Here is a 6,410-nt window from a genome sequence, read left to right as displayed (position 1 = left end):
AATTGGTTTGCTTATAAATTTCATATACATTGTATTTCACTTAATTCTTCATTCACATGTGGTTTCATACAATCATTTCCATTCATTATGTTTTATAGAATGAATCATCATTGGACTATGCCCACTAATATCCTGTCTTTTCAGGGTCACGCGGGATCTTTCCCATTTCCTTTATGCCCTCCCTCCCTCCCTCCGCCCACCAAATTGTGCAACTCTGTGATGTTGCCCCTACCCATCCTCACCCCTCTGCTCTCGCCCCTTTCCCCCTTAGATCCCAATACATGTTTTACTAGATACCTTTCTACCCCAAAATACATTTTAAAATTGTTTTGTAAGTCTTTCTGAGTAATACACTTTATACAATATTTTCTAATCTTATTTTTTGTGAATCTGGGTAATTTTCATAAACACACATTGTCATCTACAGATTGATTTCACATTTCAAGAAAAGAGAAAGAACAAAATGTAACAGCCCTGGGAAGTCCTTCCCAGGAAGCTCCTGGCTGTCTCTTCCCATGTCCATTAGGGAAATTGGGTCCTTGTTTTCACCTGGGGCCTCTGACCTTGACTGCACACACACTCTAGCTGCTTTGGGGACACCTCAGGTCTCTTGAAAATGGTATCAGACTCTGTTGCCTTTTTATTTTTATCTAAGTTTCCACAAGGGTTGTACAGGTTTAAACAGCTCCAGCGCTGAAGAAGAAGAAGAAGAGAGAAAGCAGGCTAGGAGGGGACAAGCAGCCCACATCAGCCCAGTGAACCATTTCTGGCCTCTCTAGATGAGAGGAAAGGTTCTGGGGGCCTCAGGAGGCTCCAAGTTACTTTTTTATGATTAGGTCTATGATCTCTGATCTCTAAGCTTAGGTTTAAAATACTTATAAACATAATTTCATTTCATCTTCAAATCATTTCTGTGAGGTAGATGTTATTATCCTCCTTTAACAAATGAAGTCCAAATCAGAAAGACTCTCTAGCAATATTACATTTCATAATGAAAATTCTTTTTAAAAAAAATTCACAAAGAGCTTCTTACGAAGAGAAGGAAGTGGGGCAGATGAATAAAGATATACATTGCCAATTCCAGAGGGATTGTTGTTATTATTGCTGCTAGGTGCCATCAAGCTGACTATAATACATAGAGACCCTATGAACAGTAGAACCGTGTCCTATCCTGTGTCACTCTGACAGTCCTCATTATACTCAGGCTCATTGTTAGTCACTGTGTCAATTATCTTGTTAAGGATCTTCCTCTCTTTCTCTGAACCTCTACATTTCTCAGCATGTCTTTTTCCAAGGACTAGTCCCTCCTAAAAACACGTCCAAAGTACATGAGACTGAATTTCACCATCCTTGCTTCTAGGGACCTGCACTGTGGTCACACTGGCTCCAAGACAGACTTGTTCTTTTGGCAAGCCATAGGCTACTCAGTACTCTCTTCTCCACCACCACAGTTCAAAGAAATAAATTCCTCTCCTGTCATCCTTATTTGCTGTCCAACTGAAAAGAACAGAGCTTAGATCAGGTGTGCCTTAGCCTTTAAACTGACATTGTTGCTCTCAGTGTGGACTGTAAATCCAAGTAAGATCTAATCATTGACAACTTCAACCATTTCTCCATCTATTATGATGTTGCCTATTGGTCCATTGGTGAGGAGTTTTGTTTCCTTGATGGAAACAAAATCCCTTGGTTGAGATTCCTATCGAAGGCTGTAGTCTTTGATCTTCCACAGCAAGTGTTTCCAGTTCTCTTCATTTTCAGTGAAGTTATGCCATTTGCAGGTTGTTGATGAGTCCTCCTCCAATCCTGATGCTGTATTCTTCTTCAGAGCATCCAGATTCTAAAATGATTTACTAAGCATACTGATTGAATAGGTACGGAGAGAGGATACAACCCTGACACATACCTTTCCTGATTTTAAATTATGCAATATTCTCTTGTTCTGTTCAGACAATAGTTTCTTGGTCTAGGTATGTTTCCCATGAGCACAATTAAGTATTCTGAGATTCCCATTCTTCTCAATATGCCTCTGGAAACTCTATGAACTTTGAGAAATGATGCTAGTTATAGAAAAGCTTCAGGTCTTTTGTTCATAAGGTCACTATGAGTCATGTTTGACTTGATGGCAATCAACAACAACACTACCACTATATATGTAAATATATATTAGACAGAGACTTTTCGGGCATGAGATGAGGAGGAGAATGCAGAGGCATTAGGTTTGGAGCAATCTTCTATTGAGCAAATTCACGCTCATGGTGGGCCTTCGTCTGGTTCCTGAGCCTGTAAATCTTAACAGAAGATTTCCTCATTTTTCACACAGTAGCTGGTGATTTTGAACTGCTGCTATTTTAGTTAGCAGACCAACACTAAACTAACGGCACCACCAAGATCTCTTAATAAGAATAAAAAAATAATTTGGCTCGAGTTGTTTCTGACTCATAGTCTCCCTCCATGAGACTGTTGAGACTGTAAATCTTCATGGGTGGCGATGGCCTATCTTTCTCCAGTGGAGTAACTGGGGGATTTGAACCGCTGACTTCTTGTTTGCAGTGCAACACATAATGCACTATGCCCCTAGAGCTTTATTATTTATTATTACTAAAGTACACTGTTTGTTTGATAGTCTTTCAGTTCATGTGAAACATATAATTTCAAAGTACCTAGAAATAAAATAAAAAGTGCCGTAGTTCTGTCAGCATTGCTCCATCTCAAGGGCAAACTCCCCTTGGGCTTCTAGAACAACATAGCACCCATTCAAGATAAGGGCAGGAATTCCAGAAGCTTATAAAATAATTAGAATTATTGAAGAAACTATATAAGATGCTTGTGGCCTAACCTTTGGTTGGCCAAGATATTACAGTTCTCAGTGGTCATAATATAGTCTGGGTATGCTAAACCTCCAGCATCCAGTGGATTTGGTAAAAAAAAAAAAGAAAGAAAAAGAAATCAAATACAGATGAGGAAGAAAATGTGACAAATATTTCAACAAGTTTTCGACATCACACATATATAAATGGAGATATCATGATGCAAGAGTATTGGAACAGCATGGCAATGATGAGGTTTACAATAGACAAAGTATTGTCTTCAAGATGTCTCCTGGATGGTGAAGGGTGGGGGGTTGGAGAGGGTGGGGTTTGGGTGGGCTGAGTGGAACAGCAATGGAAGTCTGAGTCCTCAGCCAGTGCTCCACAGCAAACAAGGACCATTCTGGGAGTTACAAGAAGACCCAGCCTCACTTGAAGTAATTAGCAGCTGCCCTGGAGCTCCACCCTGGGACCAAAGTTTAGAGGTGAGAGAGGACCTGAGAGTCTGACATCTTACATATCACAGGACAGGCTGCTGAGGGCAGGGGAGAGAAGGAGAGGATGGGGACTGATAGAAAGCCCTGAGCACCCATCCCTCAGAGGACATACCTTTTGGACACCCTTGGGGTCCTAATCTGGAGGCAGCCAGTCCCTGTCTGATCCTCTTTCTGCACTCCCACCCCTCTCTGAATGGCTCCTGGTCTCATGATTCTGCTGACACAGGACCCGCATTCACAAGCTCCGGGTTCTGTTCTCATCCTCCCTGCCCACCACCTTCCTATGACTCCCCTTCACCCCTGGACATACATAGTTGTAACGCATAAGGTGGCACTACCTGAGGGAGCAGGGGGCAGGTGTCAAGTCTGAGGACCCTTCTATGAGGTCTCACAGATGCTCCAACCAAAATGATTCTGAAAGGAAGAAAGACAAAAGTGTTATTTAAAGCAAAGCCCTAGCCTCATAGTCCTCTTTCCAGGGCCCCAAACCAGGGACTGAAAACTCCCCAGAGTGATTTACTAGAATGCCATGTCACCTCCAGTAGGGGTGAGGGGGCAGAGCCCAGTGCTGGCAGGAAAGGCCCTCCCTTGTGGCAGAAGCAGCAAGAAGCAGTGGGTGAGCCTGTGGGCAAACAGAGGTGGCCTCTGCTCTAATGTCTCCTTTTCCTCTCACAGTAGAGGGTCTGATGAGGAGGATCTGATGACCCGTAGTTTAGGGATCTTGAGGAAGCAGAGCCTGGCAGGCTGCTGAGAGTTGAAGGAGACTGTACTCTCTCCTCTGAGGTGAGAAAGTCTCTCAGCCTCAGGAAAGCAGGGAATGAGGCAGCTGGGATGGTAGCCCAGGGCCCTCGGGATCTTGGGACAGCTTCAAAGACAAGTGTCTGGGATCTCCTGTCTGTGGAGACTGGGTGTAGGCGGAGAAGGTGCTGCAGGGGTTAAATACAGCAACTCTTGGCTTTCAAACAGGATGTTTTCTGCCACTTTTAGCTCTGCTCCAGACGTGCTCAACACCCCCGGCCTCAAGAAAGGTTGGAGTAGGACTAACTCTGGCGTCCGGCCTCTGGATCTTAGTGGCATGATGGGTTACCAAGGTGAATCCACGGACTCAGGTCTCCATGTGCGCACACACACTCTTTCTCCCTTCACTGACACCCACAGTGAGATGACTGAGGAGATAAGCAGGCATGCAGGTGCCTGACTCTGAACCCTGGCAACGGCCTTTAAAACAAACCCGATGAAGCTGGTCCAGACCCCTGGGATTTTTTTGTTGTTGTTTCCGCACAGCCCTCTAACTTTTAGTGGTCTGACGAGGAAGAAAGAGCTTCAGACAAGAATTGCCAGCCTACAAAATCGATCTGCCACCCCCTCATGGACCCCCAAATAGAACTTGATGCTGAGCACAGATGACCTGAACAAGGCTGACTAAGGGCGGCATATCTGCTAGGCACATGTAAGTTGCCATTTAGTGTCATGCTAAGTTCCCTTTTGGCTCCTCTGCTTGTTCTGCCCAAGGTCTCTCTAGCTGCTGACCACTCTCTTCTGGATTCTACCTCACAGCTCCCTGCCTGGTCTGCAGAGAGGCCCCCAGTGAGGGCAAAGTGGGGAGTGAAAAGACCATTGTGTTCTTGTCCTCAACCCCTAAGGCGCTCAAAGGTCAGAGATAAAATGCAGGTAGACAACCACCCTTGAACTGAAAAAGGTTGAAAACAAAACCTGTAGAAAAGTCTTAGGAGGGGGAAAGCAGTCCCATTTTACAAATGGAAAAATCAAAGTATAGAGCAATGTGGATGACTGGTCCAGGGTTCCCCAGTGAGGCAACTGGAGGTGTCAGGTCTCAACTCTGCCTCTTGCTCTTCCTCTCATTTTTGGTGATAATCATCAGAGCAGACACACACTGGTCTATACCTGGCCTTGCTTCACGCTCTTCACAAGACACTCACTTAATCTTCACAACGATCTCATGAGGTCCCTATTTTAAGGAAGAAGAACGAAGGCACGGAGAGGTTGATACCTTTGGGGCCGGGGGCAGCTCAGATCCTGTCTCCACTCCGCTGCACCCGTCAATCATTTCCTCCTCCCTAAGCCCCGCCTAGGAGCCAGGTAGAGCAATGGTCAAGCACTCGGTTACTCACTAAAAGGTTAACCATTTTAACCCCCAGTTTCACTTTGGGGAGAAAAAAAAGCCTGGCAATTTGCTTTTGTAAAGATTGTAGCCTAGGAAACCCAGGGGAAAGTTATATACAGCGTTTCTCTGAGTCAGAGCTGATTCAATGCATTTAACAGGGCTAGACATACCTCACTTCTACTAGATCAGGGAGGGACAAATAGAACAATCCCCAGGTCAGGTAGAAAGAACTTCATGACACTTTCCCTTCCAAGGATCTCAAGTCAGAGGAGGGCAGGTCTTGCTCCGTCAGGCTCCTCTTTCTGTGAGCCAACCCCTCCCATCCAGGAAAACCCCATTAACAGATGCATCTCTCTTCACCCACGCAACTTTTCACTACTGGGTGGTCTCAAGGTTATCCTAGACTAGCCTGCAGGTCCAAGTGTATGTTGTGCATGCAAAGTGGGGCAAAGGCAAGGTAAAGGAGAGGGCAAGTGGAAAAACCAGCTTCACCACAGCCCCCTCCCACCGTGCCACGTCATACCCACCTCACACCCTCCAATTCATGTTCTGAGTACATAGAACATCCCACTGCTTTTCTTGAGTTGTCCTCAGAATCACACCCTTCTCATCCTACTTTAGAAATACCCACCGAACTGCAGAGAAGCAGAGGGGTGGAGCTTAACTCTGCAGAAATCCCCTGGCTTCTGTCCCTCCAGGGTCTGCACCCCACATCAAAAGCCCCGCCTGACCCTGAACCCAGTCCTGACCTTGCCTTAGCAAGAAACCAGAAGGTAATGTATTTCCTTCCAGTTATCAAAGCCACAACCACCACAGCCTTTCCTACATGGTCGCCTGTCAGTTCTTATAGCAGGTACCCGCCTCCAGCAGCTTCTGCTAAATGGGCCATGCAGAGAATCATGCCTGGGACAAGAGTCTTCATCTAGAAAAGTTCACGGTCGGTCGGGGGTGGGGGGAGTGTGTGTGTGTGGGGGTGATAAC

General features: G+C 45.5%; 1 protein-coding gene across 1 annotated transcript in view; it reads right to left on the bottom strand.

Annotated features, from left to right (window-relative positions):
* The window catches only part of VDR (vitamin D (1,25- dihydroxyvitamin D3) receptor), a 57,293-nt gene extending 53,635 nt beyond the window's left edge, over positions 1-3,658 (bottom strand). The window contains exon 1 of the mRNA XM_006888160.1: positions 3,643-3,658. The gene's annotated coding sequence lies outside the window, so the exon portion shown is untranslated. The remainder of the gene's footprint in view (positions 1-3,642) is intronic.
* Between the last annotated feature and the right edge of the window lie 2,752 nt (positions 3,659-6,410).

This window comes from Elephantulus edwardii, unplaced genomic scaffold, assembly GCF_000299155.1.
Source record: "Elephantulus edwardii isolate Elephantulus edwardi_28Jun2011 unplaced genomic scaffold, EleEdw1.0 scaffold00065, whole genome shotgun sequence".
In the NCBI taxonomy this organism is placed as follows: Eukaryota; Metazoa; Chordata; class Mammalia; order Macroscelidea; family Macroscelididae; genus Elephantulus; species Elephantulus edwardii.
The sequence above is the reverse complement of the archived record's forward strand: the minus strand, read 5'-3'. Positions and strand labels throughout refer to the sequence as shown.